The sequence below is a fragment of the Meriones unguiculatus genome, chromosome 12, assembly GCF_030254825.1.
Source record: "Meriones unguiculatus strain TT.TT164.6M chromosome 12, Bangor_MerUng_6.1, whole genome shotgun sequence".
Lineage (NCBI taxonomy): Eukaryota > Metazoa > Chordata > Mammalia > Rodentia > Muridae > Meriones > Meriones unguiculatus.
The window spans coordinates 68,576,667-68,599,691 of NC_083360.1; the positions used below are offsets into that span (position 1 = coordinate 68,576,667).

Here is a 23,025-nt window from a genome sequence, read left to right on the forward strand (position 1 = left end):
ATAAAAGGGAAACAAAGAAAAGGAGAAGGAAGAAAATGGAAGGAAGGAAGAAAGAAAAAAGAAAGAAGGAAGGAAGAAGTAAAGAAAGGGTGATCAACAAGTATGTTTCCTTTGTCTGGATACAGATTAGTAATTTTAAACTCCAAGATTATTTTCAAAGGTTTAATTTGCAATTTTGAATTTGAATTAAGGTAGAGGAAACAATTCAGTTGTTAAAGTTTTTTGACAACACCAGGACCTGAATTGAACTCCCAGAACCTACTTTAAGAAAGTAAACCTGGAAAGGGGGATTAGGACATAGGGCTTGAAAGCCCAGGTGTATTTTTAGGACTCAACCTAGTTTATTTGACAAGTTCCAGGCCAATGACAGACTCTCTCTCTCTCTCTCGATCTATCTGTCTATCTATCTATCTATCTATCTATCTATCTATCTATCTATCTATCTATCTATAACTATAGATAGAGACAGATATGGTGGAAAACATGGATGGTTTGTTTTGTTTTTAATTCACAGATCTTTCAAGATTTCTGGCTTATTTGGAACCTGTTCAAATTACAGTAGAAGAAATCTTATTCATTTTAAAGAAAAATGTATATCTCCATGAACACTAGTTTTATAATTATATGTATATGCACCTCATGGGCTTGCTGAAAATATTAAATGAACTAATGATTATAGGTCTCATAAGGAGGCACTACGGGTATTTTAAAGGCTTAGAAATAAGAATTGACAAATAATTACTTGCTTATGTATGGTTTACCTCTGTGTACAGGGCTTTATCCCTCTAGAAGCCTTCAAAAATAGTAGCTCCTTGATTATTTTATCATTTGCATGGGAAGACACATACTGGCATGTAACTGTTAGTATTTATCTAATTAACATTTGCATTTTGAATCAAATCATGTGACCCACTGTTTTCTTACACAACGAATGTAGAGACATTAGTTAGAAAGATCCTCTCAGTTGATCCTGAAGGAGAAAGAGAAAATGACATGTCCCTATATGTTAGTGAAGTGAGGAGAGCGTTGGTCTGAGTAGCTTGAAAACCAAAACTCTCTGTGGCCTGGAATAAGGTTGTATTGCACTTACGTGTCTCCCTCCCTGAGCAGAAGCCGGCCTTCGTCCATGGGAGGTTATTCCTGGCTTGTAATTCGGCTCTGGCTGTCAGACACAAATATGTCTGAAATTAAGATCAAGGTCTGTAAGCCTTTAGGGGGAAAAAATGAAATCCACCCTGAAAATTCCCCTATCTAAAGGCCACCCTGAAACAAGTGTTGTTTTCTTACTCGGATTTATCTTTACAGGTGTTTTGTAGAAGCCAAGACAGCCAGTCAGCCGGTGTGAGTCATCTGCCTGTGGTCAGATTAGAAATTCCTAACACATGATAAAGAATCCGGAGTCTGAGGCAGGAAAGATGAAGGGAAGTGCCCTCTGCAGCTCCTGCTACCGGTTCCCACCATGTGACCTTATTTTCCTGAACTTTCGGCTGGATATGGGCAGTTACCTGCTTGCTTTCTCATCTTTCTCCCCCTTTCTTCCTCCTCTTCCTCTTTTACTATTTGTTCATTTTATGTATAGGTGCCTGAGGATGTGCATGCGAAGTAGAGCCCAGTGAGAGCAGACTCGGTCATATAGGTAGAGGTGAGCTGCCATGAGGGTGTTCGGAACAGGCCCAGGTCCTGTACAAGAGCAGCAAGTACTCAACACCTGAGACTCTCTCCAGCACCTCTGCCTTTTCTTTTCTTCCTCTTTTCTCTTTCCTTGTTTCTCCAAATACATGAAATGTTATTCCCATTGAGGTGAGTTAGTGAGTAGTCAGGTGACTCTGCCTGCAGCCTTGGTGATGCATTGCTGTCTTCACATGAAAATAAATGGACAGATCAACTTAGCTGAACAATGCCTTCTAATTTGCAAATGCCACGACTAAGGAAAACAAAGGCTGCTAAAAACCAGAGTGTTGTATCAAAGCAGATACTAAGACTTATAGCCAAACTTTGGGCATAGTGCAGGGAATCTTAGGGAAGAAGGGGGAGATAGTAAGACCTGGAGAAGACAGGAGCTCCACAAGGAAAGCAACAGAACCAAAATAGCTGGACACAGGGGTCTTTTCTGACACTGATACTCCAACAAAGGACCATGCATGGATATAACCTAGAACCCCTGCTCAGATGTAGCCCATGGCAGCTCAGTCTCCAAGTGGGTACTAGAGTAATGGGGACAGGGACTGACTTTGAAATGAACTCAGTGACTGGCTCTTTGATCCCCTCCTCCTGATGGGGGAGCAGCCTTGCCAGGCCACAGAAGAGGACATTGTAGCCAGTTCTGATGAGACCGGATAAGCTAGGGTCAGATGGAAGGGGAGGAGGACCACCCCTATCAGTGGACTTGGAGAGGGGCATAGGAGGAGATGAGAGAGGGAGGATGGGATTCAGAGGGGAGAAGGGAGGGGACTAAAGCTGGGATCCAAAGTGAATAAACTGTAATTAATATAAAAAATAAAAACTTAATTAAGAAATGAACAAAAATTTATGTATAACAGAGTAAAAATTACACACACACACACACACACACACACACACACACACACACACACACACACAAACTGAAACAAACAAACAAAAAACCCAGAGCGTATTCTCCTCACAGTTGAAAGTGAGTGGCAGGGCGGCTGCCTGTTCTCTTTCAGCGCTAGGAGGGTCTCCAACCCCCCTCACTCCCCACCTTCCTTTGGTGCTAAAAACTGAGAACCGCAGACGCTGTTCCTGCTCCGCTGTAAGTACTCCTTTTCAGTTAGAGAGCAGGGCCGAGCCTCACAGTTTCAATCTATCCCTGGGGAATCTCGCCCAGACGAATTCGCCTCTGAAAGCGCCGAAGTGAGGATTAGTTTGATTTTGAGGACACCTAGTGGCTGATTGTTGGTTGTGGTCTTCAAAGGCAAACGGAAAGAAAATCGGTGTAGTTAGTAACCCCGGAGGCAACTTCTCTTTTCAAACCACTTTCACAAAGCAACTAGAAATTGCCCGAAGCTTCAAGATAAAACTGCTTGGTGGTAGAGTCGGCTAAATCCTCGCCTCTGCCTTCCACCGCCCTTACATAGAATGCTCTCGGCCTAATTGCTTCACAAGTGAATTGTGTAAGGATTGCGACCTAGTGGGCACAACCTGGTCACCTCAACGCATAACTGATGCAGAGTCACTCTGAGAGAGACTCGGAGATAAAAAGGACCCTATGGTAATAGGAAGAGTCGCTTTTCTGTTTTGTAACGGTTTAACTGGGCTGTACATTGCGTTCTTGTGTTGTTTTTCTGGGACAGCAAGGTGTTAGTAACGCATGTCTTTAAAATAAGTGCACAAGCAATAGTTCATGGCTGAAAATCCAGCTAATGGAGAGCAGAAGTTATTGCTGACTTTTGGGAAAGGTTTTCTTTTCTTTTTTTTTCCATCTGCCAATAAAAATTGATTTGCAAAAACAGGCTGTGCACAAGATTTAGCCTCAGGCTGTAATTTTCTGACCCCTGGTTTTGGGTGATAGCTCTTTATGCCAGCTCTTTCAAATAAGAGAAAATTTAGTATAACACAATTTGGGTGAAAATAAATAAAATTTAAGGTTAATTCATTTCATTTAAAAACTATTTTACATAATCTAGTATGTAAAATTTAAACTACACATTTATTATTAATTTATTCTCTCATATCAAACCACAGTATTTTCCCTCCTTCCTTTTCTCCTAGCCCCTGTCCACTCTTCTTCCACTTCTCTTCAGAAAATGGCAGGCCTCTTAGGAATGTCAACCAAATATGTCATATCAAGTTGAAGTAAGACTAGGCACCTCCCCTCATATTAAGGCTGGTTAAGGCAACCCAGTAGGACCAGGATCCTGAAAGCATACAAAGGGTCAGAAATAGCCTCCACTCCCTCTGCTAGGAGTCTCACAAAACACCAAGCCATACAACTGTAACCTATATGCAGAGAGCCTAGGTTAGACCCATACGGGCTCCCCAGTAGTGTTTGTGGTGTCCCCAACTGTTCTGGCTCTTACAGTCCTGCCTCCTCTTCTTCCACAGATTTCACTGAGTTCCACCTAAAGTTTGGCTGTGGATCTCTGCATCTTTAAACCATATTTTTTTTTACAATCTTATACATGTATACATGTGTCTTTTAAATAAGTTGTTTGAAGGGTTCACACATCTATATGATGCATTCTGGTTACCCTATTCCAACTTTTAATCTCCTTCCCACCCCCATCCCCTCTTTCCTCTCCCTGTGCCCTTTTCTCGGATTTCTGACTTTTGGTTTTGTTCTCTGACCCTTTTGGCTAGTCAGGACCACCTGTGTGACTAGATCAGGACTCTCATTGGAGCCATGTTGGGTCTTCAGTGAGTACACAACAGAAAACAGGGACTCACTCATGAGGAAAGTTACCTGTAAAGTATGTTTTACATATGTATTCCACGTGTGCAGATCAGCACTCATTTGTCACTGCACATTAGCTTTTGCCTGGCTCAGACTGCCCTGAAATACCACTTCTGTGCCTAATCCCAATCAATCAGTCCTTTGGGGTTGGGTTCCTGACTCACTGCTGTCCAGTCCGCTTGGTGCCCCTAAACCTGAGTGCAATACTTCTACGGAATTTTTGATCCTTGTATTTATTCCCTTTGAGTTTGAATCTTTGGGGGACCGTGTCTTGTCTTCAAACTCGATGACAGTGAAATGCTTCCTCCTTAGCCACGTCCCCAGCGGCAGTGACCTTTTCCACATCTATCAATAGAGGTGACTGCAATTAGCTGGAGACCTGACAGTTACGCTGGAGACAACTTGCACAGTATCCAGAAGGCACTAAATTGTGGCAATCACATGTTCTGTTTCTTTTCCTTGGGCTGGAGTATGGCCCTCCCTGTGCTCTGAACTCTGCCAGTGGCACACCAAGTCTCGTGGCTCCTTTGCATTTCACGTCTAGCCTGGATTCCTGTTCTCTATGATCAAAGTAACTCACAAAAATTAATTCTGAACAAGCTTACAATACAGGACTTTGAAACCAGCTGCTTCACATTAAAATCCATGGTAGTTGTAGGGTCAGTGGGTGACCAGACGGTATGTTTCCGTTTGCCTTGTACTTGGTGTGTGTTTAGTTGAGATTCCTGCTGCATTTAGCACAAAACCCAAACACTTTAACATGGCCTCAAGGACTTGGCCAAGTACCTGTCTACCTGTGTCTCCATATTCTTCTTGAGCCACACTTGGCTTGCTCCTTAGATTCATGGTCATTCAATTTTCAAATCTCTGGGGCTCCACTGTAATATCAGTGTATGCTCACTGGTCTGCTTCCTACACATTCCTTCAGGAATAGCTTAATTACTATTTTCAAAGAGAGTTGTGTTTCCTGACCCTAATCCCTGTTTGATTTCTTTCCTTGTTTTCTCCCCTTATTTTGCCTTCCTGACACTGATCACCATTTCCAACAACATGTCTCTCGTTAAAAAAAAAAAAAAAAAAAAAAAAGCCAGGCAGTGGTAAACAAACAAAAAACCATACAACAAAATAAGAATGGGGTATGCCTACTTCGTTTATTTCCCAGGCCTATCATGGTGCATGGCAAGTAAAGAGCATTCTGCATTGAACAGACGAAGCCTGGCTTCCCTAATGATAGGAGCCAACGAATCTGTGACTCATTACTACACACTCACATGGCCCCATTTCCTTGGTTAAAACTTTTGTTTTCCACAGAGATTAGTCTGGGTATTGAGAGTTTGGTATGAGCAGAATGAACAGTAACTGACTCTTTAGACTTTTTTTTCTTAAACAAACAAACAAACAAACAAACAAAAAACAACCCCAAAACCCACCAAGATTATCTTTAAACAATTCAGAAAATAGGTTTTTTTTGTCCTTAAACAGGCAATTTTAATTTATATTTTTTGTACAAAATTTTAATAGTTCAAGTATCATGGGGACAATTTCCCATCATATTTGGTAAGTTTGTGCAATGAAAAGATTAATGGAGGTATTAAAGGCTGATCAAGGATGATAATTATAAACACCAGTGGATTAATAAAGATTATTAAGGGCTTGAATTTGTTCTTCTTTGAACATATCTGGCTGTTGTGCTTTCTTGGCACTAGCAGAACTCTGAAACAACTTGAATTTTCAGAGAAACAAATTTTCAGGCATCATTATTTGAAGTGGGTTTTGTGTTTCATTGCTTACTAATATTAGAGATTGCTATTCATTGAGTTTAATCCCTTTTTACTTGACCCGTACATTGTTTGAGCAACCCTTTTTATGAACAGGCATATTTCACTAGCAATTTCCACTCATGATATTTTTCAAGGCTAGACTGTTGGATTTGTATATATCATAATTACATAGATCAATAATTATATAGATCATTCTATCTCAGGATGGCTTCTCAGAAAACAGTGCCTGAAACAAATATTTGTGAGCAAATAGATTATTTCAGAGCAAATAGATTACTTCAAGTGGACAGGGTGTGAGAGAATGGATAAAGAAGGGAAGGAAGAGGGTCCATCCTTCTAGAGGAGATTGCTGCTGTCAGTTTCCCAAGAACCTTCAAGTTTCACCTGTAGAACTAATGTAGAAGCCTTCCTCTGTCCCCGCCTTCACTGAGTCCACAAGTCACACTGTCTATGACTCTGTCTTCTTTGAGTGTTGGTCCCAGGGACTTTAGGACACACCCTTGTAGCATAGCCAGGGTCTGGGAATGTTCTGACGGAAGAAGGGAGACTCATAGGAGTTTGGGTGGACGGTGCTTAGCATATGGATGATCCCACTCTGAGTTTGTATAGAGCCTTCCTCTGGAGACTGCATGTAGTGAGAGGTGATCCCAAAAGTGTGGTGCAAGTAACAGATCCTGACGCCAGCTGTCCACGCTTCTGCTGATGTAGTAAATGTGACTAATCCCATTCATTAAGATGTGGGATAACTGTATTGTTGTTATTGGATATTGCTTTTTATTGATTAGAAAGTCTGACCAGGTTGGAGTATTAGTCTGGGAATCATAACTACAATTGGTAAGCAGTTGGTTGGATAGTATATCGAACCAGGCTTTTAAAAAAACATTTTAAAATTATTTATTTATTTATTCTTTTTTTTTTTCAATGCAGTTTATTCAGGAACCTTGAACAATCATCTGACCCTGGGGAAAGCCAGCCCACAGCTTAAATAGCCTCTGGGTAGCCAACCCAGGTGTGCCACGTGGGCAATGCAGATAGGTCCACATACATGGAAGCAAGCCAGATCCTCAGCCTTAGCCAAATGTGCAATTGTTCGTGACAGAGAGCACTCACCATCGGGAAGGTGGAAGGCGGAAACCAGCTCCATCTTTAAGGCACAGCATTCCGCAGCTCTCTACAGTTCCCCTTTTTGTTTTAGACGCATCAGGCAAGAGTAGAGGTCTGATCTCTGATATTAGAAATAAATTGGGACTTTGTACCGATGTTCATTTAGGTGTCATCCACCCAAAGAGCATCAGACCCGTCTGATACCTTTTTCTCAGAGGCAGGACCTGGGGTATCAACCCGCATGCAATCAGACATGCTCTTCTCTGGGTCCAAAGCGTCTGACCCTGAGTGCAGTGCTTAGCCTCGCATCCCGAGCATAACATTTTAGCTTTTTATGGTATCCAACCATGCTTGGGGTGAATGTCCTGCTTCAATGGCTGTAAAGGCCTGAATGATCATGGCTGCATCACACTGTTGTGAGACTCTAATCTTGCATATATACCACAGGCAAACCAAGGAGACCAACACCAGAAGGCCTGCTAACGCTCCCATGCCCGCCCATTCCTTCAGATGATTCATGGCTGCAGCAATCCATGAAGATAATCCTGTGGCTAGTCCTGTGTCCACTCTGGTAGAATTTACTGTGACAATGGCCACTCTCAGCTGCTCCATCGTAGTATCGAATTCTCCAGTCCAATTACCTAAAATATAGCTTGACAATTGTTTAGACAGATTTGCAGCACAGGAAAAATTCTCATGTTATATGCTAGTGACTCAAAGTCCAGCATATTTTCATTGACAGCCAAGTTGAGCGATTTGCCATAGGGTATCAATTTGCTCCTGCACAAGGTCAATCCTCTGATTGAACACCATCAAGCTTCCTTTTAGTTGAGCATTAATTCCTTTTTGTACAACTAAGGCATGAGCTACATTGGCTAAATGATTATTCAGGGTCTGAGCAGTCTGCCCAGTATGACTCATGGCTAATGCCACAGTGGTAGCTCCAACAGCCGTCAATGAGATGGTAGTAACAATGGCGGCTGTAATTCCAAGATCCCTTTTCTGTCTGAAGAGAGTCATAGCATGAGGGGCATCAACGGGCACAGGCATCCAGCGAGGCATGCGAGTAACCAGGGCATACCTAAATTTACTAGCATTCCAGCATTGGGCAAAAAAGCAAGTATCATTACCACAATTACTTGGCTCTATCCGGCTAATAATGAATAAAAATGGGGGATATAAACAAACAGGTGTGGGCTTATAGGAAATATTATGAGAAGCCTTAACCCCCTCGTTGGAACATCCTGCATCAGTTCTAGAACTAGCAGTGGTGGTGTCCGAGGTCTGAGTAGGTTCAGGAGACCATTGCCCCCAGGGGCGAGACGTGCTCCATGCCAATTGACTAACTCCATGTTTTCCTCCACTTTTGAAAGTCATTTAAGGTTCTTAAATTATTTTTTTCCCTTTTTTTAAAAATTTTTCATCAATTACACTTTATTCATTCTGCATCCCCCCATAAGCCCCTCCCTCCTCCCGTCCCAATCCCACCCTCTCTCCTCCCTCTTCATGCATGCCACTCCGCAAGTCCACTGATAGGGGAGGTTCTCCTCTCCTTTCTGATCTTAGTCTGTCAGTTCTCATCAGAAGTGGCTGCATTGTCCTCTACTATGGCCTGGTAAGGCTGCTCCCCCCCAGAGGGAGGTGATCAAAGAGCAGGCCAATCAGATTATGTCAGAGGCAGTCCCTCTTCACATTACTATGTAACCCAATTGGACTCTGAACTGCCCTGGGCTACATCTGTGCAGGGGTTCTGGGTTATCTCCATGAATAGTCCTTGGTTGGAGTATGAGTCTCTGGGAAGTTCCCTGTGTTCAAATTTTCTTGTTGCTCTCCTTGTGGAGACCCTGTCCTCTCCAGCTCTTACTATTTCCCAGTTCTTACCTAAAATTACGTTCACCTGCCCAACAGTTGCCCATCAGGCTCAGCATCTGCTTTGATAGTCTGAAGGGCAGAGGCTTTCAGAGGCCCTCTGTGGTAGGTTCCTAGGTTGTTTCCTGTTTTCTTCTTCTTCTGATGTCCATCCTCTTTGCCTTTCTGGATGGGGATTGGACATTTTAGTTAGGGTCCTCTCTCTTGCTTAGTTTCTTTAGATGCACAAGTTTCAGTGGGTTTGTCCTATGTTGTATGTCTATATGAGTGAGTATATACCATGTGTGTCTTTTTGCTTCTGGGACAACTCACTCAGGATGATCCTTTCCAGATCCCACCATTTACCTGCAAATTTCATGATTTCCTTATTTTTCATTGCTGAGTAATATTCCATTGTGTAGATGTACCACAATTTCTGCATCCATTCTTCAGTTGAGGGGCATCTGGGTTGTTTCCAGCTTCTGGCTATTACAAATAAAGCTGCTACAAACATGGTTGAGCAAATGTCCTTTTTGTGTACTTGAGCCTCTTTTGGATATCTGCCCAGTAGTGGTATGGCTGGATCTTGAGGAAGCGCTATTCCTAGTTGTCTGAGAAAGCGCCAGATTGATTTCCAGAGTGGTTGTACAAGTTTACATTTCCACCAGCAGTGGAGAAGGGTTCCCCTTTCTCCACAACCTCTCCAGCATGTGTTGTCACTTGTTGGCCATTCTCATGGGTGTAAGGTGAAATCTCAGGGTTGTTTTGATTTGCATTTCCCTAATGGCTAGTGAGGTTGAGCATTTCTTTAAGTGCTTCTCTGCCATTCGGTATTCCTCTACAGAGAATTCTCTGTTTAGCTCTGTTCCCCATTTTTTAAGTGGATTACTTGGTTTGCTGCTTTTCAGCTTCTTTAGTTCTTTATATATACTGGATATGAGTCCTCTGTCAGATAAAGGGTTGGTGAAGATTCTTTCCCAATCTGTAGGTGGTCGCTTTGTTTTGCTGACGGTGTCCTTTGCTTTACAGAAGCTTTTCAGTTTCATGAGGTCCCATTTATTGACTGTTGCTCTTAGAGCCTGTGCTGTTGGTGTTCTGTTCAGGAAGTTTTCCCCTGTACCAAGCCGATTTAATGTGTCTGGTTTTATGTTGAGGTCTTTGATCCACTTGGACTTCAGTTTTGTGCAGGGTGACAAGTATGGATCTATTTTCATTTTTCTACATGTAGACATCCAGTTAGACCAGCACCATTTGTTGAAGATGCTATCTTTTTTCCATTGTATGGCGTCTTTGTCAAAGATCAGGTGTCCATAAGTGTGTGGGCTTATTTCTGGGTCCTCTGTTCGGTTCCATTCATCCACCATTCTGTTTCTATGCCAGTACCATGCAGTTTTTAAAACTGTTGCTCTATAGTACAACTTAAGATCAGGGATGGAGATACCTCCGGAAGATCTTTTATTGTAGAGGATTGTTTTAGCAATTCTGGGTTTCTTGTTATTCCATATGAAGTTGAGAATTTTTCTTTCCAGGTCTGTAAAGAATTGTGTTGGTAATTTGATGGGCATTGCATTGAATCTGTAGATTGCTTTTGGTAAGATGGCCATTTTTACTATGTTAATCTTGCCAAGCCATGAGCATGGGAGATCTTTCCATCTTCTCATATCTTCTTCTAATTCTTTCTTCAGAGATTTGAAATTTTTTTCATACAAGTCTTTGACTTCCTTGGTTAGGGTTACTCCGAGGTACCTTATGTCATTTGTGGCTATTGTGAAAGGTGTTGTTTCTCTAATTTCTTTCTCAGCTCTTTTGTCTTTTGTATACAGGAGGGCTACTGATTTTTTTGAGTTAATTTTGTATCCGGCCACTTTGCTGAAGGTGTTTATCAGCTGTAGGAGTTCCCTGGTAGAGTTTTTGGGGTCACTCACGTATACTATCATATCATCTGCAAATAGTGATAATTTGACTTCTTCCTTTCCAATTTGTATCCCCTTGATCTCCTTCAACTGTCTTATTGCTCTAGCAAGGACTTCCAGCACTATGTTGAAGAGATATGGAGAGAGTGGGCAGCCTTGTCTTGTCCCTGATGTCAGTGGGATTGCTTTAAGTTTCACTCCATTCAGTTTGATGTTGGCTATAGGCTTGCTGTATATCGCCTTTACTATGTTTAGATATGTGCCTTGTATCCCTGATCACTCCAATACTTTGAACATGAATGGATGTTGGATTTTGTCAAAGGCTTTTTCAGCATCTAGGGAGATTATCATGTGGTTTTTTTCTTTCAGTTTGTTAATATGGTGGATCACATTGATGGATTTCTGTATATTGAACCACCCCTGCATACCTGGGATGAAGCCTACTTGGTCATAGTGGATAATATCTTTGATGTGTTCTTGGATTCGGTTTGCAAGTATTTTATTAAGTATTTTTGCATCAATGTTCATAAGGGAGATTGGCCGGAAATTCTCTTTCTTTGTTGAGTCTTTGTGAGGTTTAGGTACCAAGGTGACTGTGGCTTCATAGAATGAATTTGGTAATGTTCCTTCTGTTTCTATTTTGTGGAATAGTTTGAAGAGAATTGGTGTTAGCTCTTCTTTGAAGGTCTGGTAGAATTCTGCGCTGAAGCCATCTGGTCCTGGGTTTTTTTTGGATGGGAGACTTTTGATGACCACTTCTATTTCTTTGGGGGATATAGGACTATTTAGTTGATTTACCTGGTCCTGATTCAGCTTTGGTAAGTCAAATTGATCAAGAAAATAGTCCATTTCATTTAGATTTTTAAATTTTGTGGCATATAGACTTTTGAAGTAAGTCCTAATGATTGTTTGGATTTCCTCAGTGTCTGTAGTTATATCCCCCTTTTCATTTCTGATTTTGTTGATTTGGGTGGTGTCTCTCTGCCTTTTAGTTAGCCTGGCTAAGGGTTTGTCGATCTTGTTGATTTTCTCAAAGAACCAGCTCTTGGTTTCATTGATTCTTTGAATTGTCTTATTGGTTTCCAATTGATTGATTTCAGCCCTGAGTTCGATTATTTCCAGCCATCTGCTCCTTCTTGGTGTGTCTGCTTCTTCTTTTTCTAGTGTTTTTAAGTGAGCCATTAGGGTGCTTGAATGAGCTGTCTCGAATTTCTTCTTGAAGGCACTTAGTGCTATGAACTTTCCTCTTAGCACTGCTTTCATTGTGTCCCGCAGGTTCAGGTATGTTGTGTCTTCATTTTCATTGATTTATAGAAAGACTTTAATTTCTTTCTTTATTTCTTCCCTGACCCAGCTGTCATTTAGTAACAAGTTGTTCAGTTTCCATGTGTGTGTAGGCTTTTTGTTATTTCTGTTATTGTTGAGGTCCAGCTTTATTCCATGGTGATCAGACAAGATACATGGGGTTATTTCAATCTTCTTGTATCTGTTGAGGCTTGCTTTGTGACCCACTATATGGTCTATTTTGGAGAAGGTTCCATGAGGTGCTGAGAAGAAGGTAAATTCTTTTGTGTTTGGGTGTAAAGTTCTGTAAATGTCTGTTAGGTCCATTTGATTCATGACCTCTGTCAGAGACATTGTTTCTTTGTTTAATTTCTGTTTTGTTGACCTGTCCTTTGTTGAGAGTGGGGTGTTGAAGTCTCCCACTATTAATGTGTGGGAGACTTTAAATTTTATCAATGTTTCTTTCACAAATGTGGGTGCCCTTGTATTTGGGGCATAGATGTTCAGCATTGTGATGTCTTCCTGGTGGAATTTTCCCTTGATGAGTATGAAGTGTCCTTCCCCATCTCTTTTGATTAATTTTGGTTGAAAGTCTATTTTATCAGATATTAGAATGGCTACTCCTGCTTGCTTCTTGGGTCCGTTTGCTTGGAAAGTCGTCTTCCAACCCTTTACCCTCAGGTAATGTCTATCTTTGTGTCTTAGGTGTGTTTCTTGTATGCAACAGATTGCTGGGTTTTGTTTACGTATCCATTCTGTTAATCTGTGTCTTTTTATTGGAGAGTTGAGTCCATTGATGTTGAGAAAGATTAATGACCAGTGGCTGTTAGATCTCTTGATTTTGATGTTGGCTGTGGTCATCAGGTTGTGTGCTTGGTTGCTTTTTGTTTTACTGAAGTGAGGTTATTTATTTCCTGTGTTTTCTTGAATGTAGCTAGCTTTCTTGGGTTGTATTTTCCCTTCCAGTGTCTTCCGTAATGCTGGATTTGTTTGTAGGTATTGTTGAAATTTGTTTTTGTCATTGAATATCTTGTTTTCTCCATCTATGAGGACTGAGAGTTTTGCGGGGTATAGTAGCCTGGGCTGACATCTGTGTTCTCTTAGGGTCTGCATGATAACCGTCCAGGCCCTTCTGGCTTTCATAGTCTCTGTTGAAAAGTCAGGTGTGATTCTAATGGGTTTGCCATTATATGTTACTTGGCCTTTTTCCCTTGCAGTTTTTAGTATTTTTTCTTTGTTCTGTATACTTACTGTTTTGATTATTATGTGGCGGGAGGATTTTCTTTTCTGGTCAAATTTGTTGGGTGTTCTGTAGGCCTCATGTATTCTAATTGGCCTCTCCTTTAGCTTGGGGAAATTTTCTTCAATGATTTTGTTGAAAATATTTTCTGGGCCTTGGAGAAGGGAGTCTTCTTTTTCCTCTATACCTATTATTCTTAGGTTTTGTCTTTTCATATTGGCTTGCATTTCTTGGACGGTCTGTGTCAGGAATTTTTCGGATTTTACATTTTCTTTGACAGATACATCGATTTCTTCCATTGTATCTTCTACACCTGAGATTCTTTCTTCCATCTCTTGTAGTCTGTTGGTTATGCTTACCTCTGTAGTTCCTGTTTTCTTCCCTAGATTCTTCCTTTCCATTATTTCTTCCATTTGTGTTTTCTTTAATTTTTCCAATTCTATCTTCAGGTCTTGAGTTGTTTTGTTTACTTCCTTCACCTGTCTGATTGTACTTTCCTGTTTTTCTTTTAGTTCCTTCAACTCTGTTTCTATCATTTCATTCAGTGTTTTAAGCATTTCCTTTCTAAAGGCCATAAACTGTTTGGCTGCAGCTTCCTCTATTTCTTTACGGATGGCAATATTCTGTTTGAGTTTATCTTCCTCTATGTCTTTACGAATCTTATTTGTTTCCTCTGTTATCTTCATGAGCATACTTGTTAGGTCATCTTCTTGGATTTCAGTTATGGTGGGGTGTGCAGGGCTACTTGCCCCTGGGTAACTGGGTTCTGGAGATGCCATATTGCTCTGTCTTTTGTTGCTTGAGCTTTTACGCTGGCCTCTACCCATTGTGCTATCTTAGGTATTTGGGGTTATTTTCTGGTGGTTCCTGGGGATCCTGTGGTGGAGAGAATCCCCTTTGCAGAAAGCTGGTTTTTCCTGAAGGATGTCTTCTCAGCTTTTTGGGTATAGTCCCTGGATGGCTGGTGTTTTTTCAGGAGTTGCTCACCTCAGGGATATAGACCTGAGTGGTAACTGTGGTCTTTGTTAGTCGAGAGGGTTCTCATCTCACCCAGGGAAGTCCTGAGGGCAGCTGCCCTGTTTCTGGGTTTCTTGTTGTAAATTTAATGATCAGCTGCTGTGACCCAGTTGGACATCAGGCGCGCCTCAACTGTTTGTGCCTGTGTCTGGAGCACAGCTGAGTGCTGGCGCCTCGGCCCCACTAGACTGCTAGACTATTTCTAGGGAAGGATTGGGTGATTTAGGTCAGTACAGTTTCCTTCCTTCCCCGTGGATTCTCTGGAGACACGGACTCCCAGTGTCTTTTTTTGCCCTGGTGCACACTGCTCAGTGTCCGCCAGCTGGCTGGCCGCAGAAGCTGCCTGTGCCTGGAGCACAGCTGTGTGATGGCGGCTCAGTCTCTGCCAGCTGTCTGGTGCGCAGAAACTGCCTGTGTCTGCCTTTGCGGCTTTTGGGAGCCTGAGTGCCTCCCTAAGCTGGGTAATTTTCCGGGGACCTTTTCAGGTTGGGGGTGAGCTGAGTGCTCTGAGATCAGACCCGCCGTTTCTATTTCTGGCAGCGAATCAGGCGCGCAGGCAGGCAGGGCTCTGTGCTGGAACCTGGGTCCCCGGCTCTGGCTCCGGGCTGGCTCCTGGGGTGCCCGTGGAACCCGCCCGAGTCTTTTCCAGGGGATGTCTGGGTGACCTAAGGCCGGTCCCAATCGTTTCCTGTACCCTGGGGTTATCTCTTGACTGAAAATTCCAGTCTCTGATAGTGTGGTGCACAAGGTTCAGTCTGGGACCGTGAGCAGAGACACTGGCTTGTGGCTCTGGGCTGGGGCTGGGGCTGGCGGTCGGCAGCCAAGCGTCTGGCGGAAACGGGATCTCTTCCGAGGTTTAGCCGGTTTAGCCAGGTGAGTTAAAAGCTGATCGAATCCCCCACCGTGGGGTATCCTCTCACCTGGGAAACACAATGACTGTGTTTTATGGCCGAGAGTTCTGATTGCTGGTCACTGTGCTGATCCTGCTGTGCTGCTGCTCAGAATGAGAGTCCTCCCGGCGCCGCCATCTTGCCGCCCCGCCTCTATTTATTTATTCTTAATTTATGTGCATTGGTGTTTTGCCTGCCTGTGTATGCCTGTGTGAGGGCAGCAGATTACCTTGATATAGAATTCCACACAGTTGTGAAATACCATGCAGGTGCTGGGAATTGAACTCAAGTCCTCTAGAAGAACTGCCAGTGCTTTTAACCACAGAGCCATTCACTAACCAGAATTTCCTCCCTACTGCTTCTCTCAGACATAAGCTTGTGTGTATTTGGTCTTGGTCTTATTGATTCACCAGCATTGCCTTTTGAGGCACCTTTCCAAAGTTCTCTAATCAAAAGTAATTTCTCCTCTTTCTGAAACCTTCTTAGTTTTTTGTGGTAAAATTCCAGCAGGATCCTTCAGAACTCATCAGACATTTGGCTTGACTCTCATTTGAGTACTGTTTCTGGGTTGTGGCTTCCCATTTTCTAATTCTCAACTACTTTAATCAGAAAGTCTCTAATTCCTCCTGATCCTTGAAGTTGTACCTTCTACAATAAAAGCAATGTATTCCAGTTCCCCACTTAGGTGCTCAGATCTGTAACCCACGAGATTATATTTAATTTACTCCTATAAAACATATTTAATTCACAGGATAACATGAAAAAATACTTGCACAATGCTAAGGGGAAACCCCTAAGATTTCCTCATGTCTTTGTAAGAAAATGGAGCTATAAAAATGTCTCTGACTCAGATCTTCGGATGTCTAAATTTACGCTTCTAATTCAGAAACTCTAGGTTTAAAAAGATCAATGACTCATCCATCCAGGTGTCTGCAAAGAGCATTTCTTTTGTAAATTTTATATAAAAATAGTGACTCAGGCTGTTTCAACAAAAGTGAGAAATGAGAAAACATGAAGGTTATGCAAAAGATGAGTCAAATTGACTTAGAAAGAAACTGACTTTGACAGATCACAAATCATGTGTCACTGTCTGAGATTTCTCCTGTGTGTAGCAGTATTCACCAATCACATTGTCTTTTTTAAATTTATTTTTTATTTTTATTTTTTACAAATTATTCACTTTATATCCCAATTGCAGCCTCCTGCCGCATCCCCTCCCAGTTCCTCCCTCCTACTTCCTCCCAACCCTCTCCCCTAGTCCACTGAAAGGGGGAGTCCTCACTTGCCATCTGATCCTAGCATATCAAGTCTCACCAGGACTGTCTTATTAAACTTTTCCTCTGTGGCCAGGCAAACTCCGCCATCACCACCTCCACCAGGTGGAAGTGATCAAAGAGCAGGTATCGGAGTTCATGACGAGGCAGCCCCTGTTCCCATTACTAGGGAACCCTTATAGAAACTGAGCTGCCTGTGGGCTACATCTGAGCATGAGTTCTATGTCCTCTTCATGCATGGTTCTTGTCTGTTGCATCAGTCTCTGCAGGCTCCCCTGGACCCAGAGTTTTTGGCTCTGTTGTTCTCCTTGTGGAGCTCCTGTCCCCTCTGTGTCCTTCTATCCCCTGTTCCCCCTTCTTCCATAACATTCCCTGCTCTCTGCCCAGCGTTTTCCTGAATTACATTGTCTTGATGTAAACTTGGCTGATGAGAGAAAATGACCTCATATGTCATGCACATAGGGAGCCTTTGAATCGACGACATTAAAGCTGTGTGTGTAAAGCTGACTGTGTTCTCCAACATCCCCTCCTAATACTTAGGTGTACCCCCGTTTCCGTTTTTATGACTCAGAGGTTTTTTGTTGTTGTTGTTTTGTTGGTTTTTTGTTTGTTTGTTTTTAATCTCGAAGGTCCCGTGTTGTAAATATTTATCTCCCATCCAAGCACTAACCAGGCCTGATCCTGCTTAGCTTCCTAGATCAGACAAGATTGGGCTGGTTCAGGTTCTATGGACATAGCCTAAACATATATACCTATGAGCAGAAAAAGAAATGTATGAAGATATTTCAGAGATAGAGTGGAACATTAATTTTTTGATGAAAAATATTTATCTTATTGAATTTTGACCCATATTCCTTTCTTCAAAGTGTCTTGCTTGCACAGAAGTCTAGCCTTTTTGACCATATAGAGGAAAAAAGAATTCTTGCAAAACTGACAACTGAATCTTTACCTAGAGAAAAGTTTATATCCCATACTGCAGGTGAAACATTTAAAGCAGAAGTGATATTTGATCTTCACTGAAACATAATAAATGACTGGTGTGTTTGGTGGTCAAGAAAAGTTCTTATCTTAAGGCAAAGTAAAAAAAAGTACAGAAATGAGGGGAAGGGTTATCAACAGAAGTTTAGGTTAAAAAAAGTGTTTTGATCACAAACAATTCCAATTAACAATTTTCCAAAGTCACATGTTTCTGGGAAGATTAATTGTCAGGTTGTTTGTGTGTATTGTGGCGTATATTTCTGGGAGAGATTTTTTTTTAATCTCTTATCTTGTCCAAATGCTTGTGGTGATTTGAATGAGAATGACTTCCGAAGGTTCATATGTTAGAATGTGTGGTTCCCACGTGGTGTAACTGTTTGGGAAGGTTTGGGAGATGTGGCTTTGTTGGTGGAGACGGGTCACTGGGATTAAGCTTCCAGATTTCAAAATCCCGTGCTATGCCCAGCCTCACCTCCCTGACCCAGCCCTGCCTTCATTTTGTGGATCAGATGGGAGCTCTCAGCAGCTGCTCCAGTGCCATGCCGTCTGCCTGCTTCCACACTTCTAGCCATGATGATCGTGGACTAGAACCCTCTGAAACTGTAAGCAAGCCCCAATTAAATGCTTTCTTTTCTAAGATGCTTTGGTCACGGTGTCTCTTCACAGCAATAGAATGGAAAGCATATATATAAATATATGAGATTACTTTTCTCACCTTTCCAAATTCAAGCATCTTGAAAGAATGACTACTTCAACTGTGAGCAAACAGGGCGGGATACCAGAACATGGTTCATAGTTCATCTGACTGGTAAGCTAAGCCTGGTTGGCTCATCCTTCTGAAGTTCGTGGGAATCTTGATGGCTTGTGGAAGACAGTAAATGTAGTGTTAAAGGTACGGTAGAAACATGGCCTCTTGTTTACCAGCTTTGGAGCATTGGGTAAACTATTTTAAATCCCTGGGGCTCATTTGCATAGTTCTCATTTTAAGCTGTGAAGAAAAATATGACCATCTCATGGGAGTTTGTGCTAATAAAATGGGCTTAATAAATAGAAAGTGCCAGGACACAGGTATACAAGGAATTTGTTGTGTCTTTCTCCTACTTAGTTTTCTCTCCCTCTTTATTTCTCTCCTATTCATCGTTAATTTCCTGGTGTATAGAAGACAGAAATATTGTAAAATTTACAAGAGGAACAAGCACATAGAGCCATTTAGATAGTGCCTTGAGTTATGGCATTTTGATGCCATTTTTTGCTCACCTTGCCAAGCCCACTCTGCTGACAGAGGAGATTGTAGGAACCACAGAGTTCTTCCGTTCTAAGTGACCATTATTTACTTCAGAGCAAGAGAAAGTTCTAGAATTATTTCTCTTCATTTTAGGGCTACAAGGAGGAAAATGATTCACCTGTAAGTCCCCATTGTGTCTTTAGATTAAAATGAATGAATTTCTGGCAACGGCTACCACCAGGCTGGGTCTACGTAATGTGCTGGAAGCCAAGTGGATCTCAGTTCCCATTTATGCTGGTCCAAGTGATTGCATTCCAGCCCAAACACTACAGCCATTCAGTACAGGGCATTCGGCATGGGACAGCTATTATTATGCCCATCCCATGTATTAACTTTCTTTGATACCCCAGCTATCCTATATGAAGGATTCTGTTCTTATTCCAGTTTTACAAGAATGAAGATGAAAGCACAGAGAAGTGACACAGAAGAATTAGGACCAGGTTAACTCTGGCTTCAGTACACACCTCTCTTCACCTCCTCTCTCAGAACCCTTTTGCCATATTCAACTCCTGGAAGACTCTCTCCCATTATCCTGAAAAGCCTCGAGGAAGGCTTCTTATTCTGCAAATCATTTCCTTTTCTGTTATTCTCTATTTGGACAGATGCTATTGTTTATAAAAGTACATTTAGGTAATAAAAACCTGCTGTACTCTATCGTATTGATCATGCATTTCTCTTCACCTGAATGTTAAGCCTGGCCCACAGTACAAGGTCTGGTACAAAGGAGGTGCCAAATAATTCTGTGGGGTGAAAGAATGGCATATGTTGATTTTTTTTTTCTAGTGGGGAATATGAATGTGCATATATAGTCCTTATGAAATACTTTATATTGAACTGAAAATTTTCAGAACTCACATTATGGAGAAGGAGTCTACATCCCCCCACCCATGGAAGCTTTTTTTTTTCTTTTTAACCTAAGGAAATAGAGAAATCAGCATAGATGTTAAATTTTCTTTGACACCAGTTGTGTCATTAGTGATGTTAGCACTAGGTGGTGCCAAGGAGCCTCACAGGGATGCCCTGAAAAGGCTTGAACTGCATTATTAACTCTCAGCTTATGCTAAAAATAATTTAAAGATTTTTTTTCGTGAGATTTGCAAATGTGCATTATTTGAGCCAGCTATTTAATTACATTCATCCCCCCGGTGCATTCTTTGCTCCACTGGTTATCTTATTATTTTTGAAGTGGAAAGGCCTTATAATTTATTTCTTCCAGTTTCTTAGTACTTAGAGGCAGAGTTTTCATATTTGGGTAAAGACTTTATTTGGTTCTTGAGACTTAATATTCCAGACCTTTTTTCCCCTTCCTTAAACCTCCCTTTTACTTTGTAATGTGCATTGTGGTGACAAGACAGATGCTGTAGATTTGTCCTACTGTAAAAAAAAAAAAAAAAAAAAAAAAAAAAAAGAAAGAAAAGAAAAGAAAAGAAAAAGGAAATTGAAAATCTAAAAATCTAAATAACTAAACAGTACCCAAACAAACAAAAAGCTTATTATTTTTTCTTTTTAAGAAAGATTTTGTTGGTTACAGAGAACATCACAAATTGTAATGGTTTCAACTCAAAGGTTCTGACTCCACTTTTGTTTTTCTTTTAAAATATGAACATTTAAAATATAAAAATGTACACATTGATGAAATAACAAGTAAAATTGGGACATATTTTCTCGTCTAGATTTTTGAGGCATATATTTCTTTAATATTATTTGTAGATAGTGTTCCTAGTACCTATTATCTTTTCCCACATCTCCTCTCCCTACTCTCCTAGTCTCTGGTGATTCATATTTTGTGTTCAACTCTTATTAAGTCAACCTTTTTAGGTTTACATATGCGTGAGATCACATGATACTTGCCTTTGTGTAGTTGGCTAATTTTGTTACATTTAATACAAGGCTCCCTAGGTCCAATAATATTGTCTCGAATGGCAGGATCTTTTCTTAGCAGTTTAATGGTGTCACATTTGCGATGCACACACATTACATTTTCTTTACCTATGTCCTGCTTGATGGGCATTTAGGTTGTTTGTGTATCTTGGCTATTTTGAATAATGCTGAGGAGAACAAAGGTATGCAAGGTCTCTGATATAGTGATTCCAACACACACACACACACACACACACAGAGTGAGAGAGTGAGAGAAAGTGAGAGTGAACGAAAGAGAGTAGTCCAGAGTTTAGTATCAATGCTAGTTCTATTTTAATTTTCTGAAGAAAATTTTACATTACTTTTCATAATGGCCCTACCAATGTGCATTCCTACAATACTGCAATGGTTTCCTTTTCTCCACATTTTTGGCAGCCCTTGTCATCTTTAGTCTTGTTAATCATATCCATTCATACTGGAGTGAAGTGATATATGATGGTAGTTTTGATTTACATTTCATTGTTGATCAGTGACATTAAATATTTTTCTCATATACCTTTTGTTTCTTTTGTATCTCTTCTTTTGAGAATCTTCTGCTTAAATGTGTTGTTGGTTTCATATTGCATTATTTCTTTTGCTGTTTTTGAACCGCTGATATTCTTCACATACTTTGGATGCTAACTACTTGTCAAATGAATAATTTGAAAGTACTTTTCCCCTTTTGATTGACTATTTGCTATGATTTGCCTTTTAATTTCTTTTGACCTTGAAAGGACATTTGCTCCCTTTGAGTCTATGTTTTTCATCTAAGTGACAGGAACAGTTGTTGACTTGTAAGAGCAATTTTTTTATTTTTCTTATTAGTTACATTTTGTTAACTCTGTGTCCCAGCTATATCCCACTCCCTCATTCCCTCCCCAACCCCACACTCCCTCCCTGGTCTCCTCCCTGCCCCTTTCCAAGTCCACTGATAGGGGAGGACCTCCACCCCTTTCATTTGACCCTGTTTTATCAGGTATTTTCAGGGCTGGCTGCAAAGTCCTCGTCTATGGCCTAACAGGACTGCTCCTCCCCTGGGGGGAGAGGGGGGAGGTCAAAGAGCCTGCTATTGAATTCCTGTTAGAAATAGTCCTTGTTCTCCTTACTTTGGAAAACTACTTGGTTACTGAGCTACCACGGGCCACATCGGAGCAGAAGTTCTAGGTTATATCCTTAGATGGTCCTTGGTTGAGTGTCAGTCTCAGAAAAGACCCTGTGCCCAGATATATTTGGTCCTTGTAGAGCTCCTATCCTTTCCATATCATACTAACTCCCCTTCTTTCATGATTCCCTGCACTCTGCTGAGGGTTTGGTTATGAGTCTTAGTGTCTGCTTTGAAACACTGCTAGGTAGAGTCTTTCAGATGCCTTTTGCGGTAGACTCCTGTCATACGTTCAATGCACATCCCATTTGTCTTTCTAAGTGAGGATTGATCATCTTCGCCTGTTTCCATTTTCTTGATTATCTTCTTTAGGTGTGTAGATTTCATTATGTTTATCATATCTTGTAGGTCTATATAAGCGAGTATATACCATGTTTGTCTTTCTCCTTCTGGGATCTTTTTTAGATCCCACCATTTGCCTGCAAATTTCATGATTTCCTCCTTTTTGATTGCTGAGTAGTATTCCATTGTGTAAAAATACCACAATTTCTGTATCCATTCCTCCATTGAGGGACATCTGGGTTGTTTCCAGATTCTGGCTATTATGAATAAAGCTGCTATAAACATGGTTGAGCAGATGTCCTTGTTGTATAGTTGAACATATTATGGATATATGCCTAGGAGTGGTATAGCTGGATCTTGAGGTAGCACTATTCCTGATTGTCTGAGAAAGTACCAGATTTGCTACTGTTACAATAGGAATTGCTTTCATTATTTGTTTTCTAGCAAATTCATTGTATTGTATAAAATTTTTCAATTTTCATATGCTGATTTTGTGTTGTGAAAATTTTCTGAAACTTTTTATTGGTTTGAGTAGTGTTTTAGTTGAGTAGTTTGGTTTCTCTATATGTGAACTGCTGTTATATGGAGCAGGATTAATTTAGCTTTTGTTCTTTCCTTTGGAAGCCCTTTCCTTTCTCTTAACTTATTGCTCTG

General features: G+C 41.1%; 1 long non-coding RNA gene across 1 annotated transcript in view; it reads left to right on the top strand.

Moving 5' to 3' along the window:
* The window catches only part of LOC132646749 (uncharacterized), an 88,083-nt gene that overhangs the window by 37,403 nt on the left and 27,655 nt on the right, over positions 1-23,025 (top strand). The window lies entirely within an intron of this gene.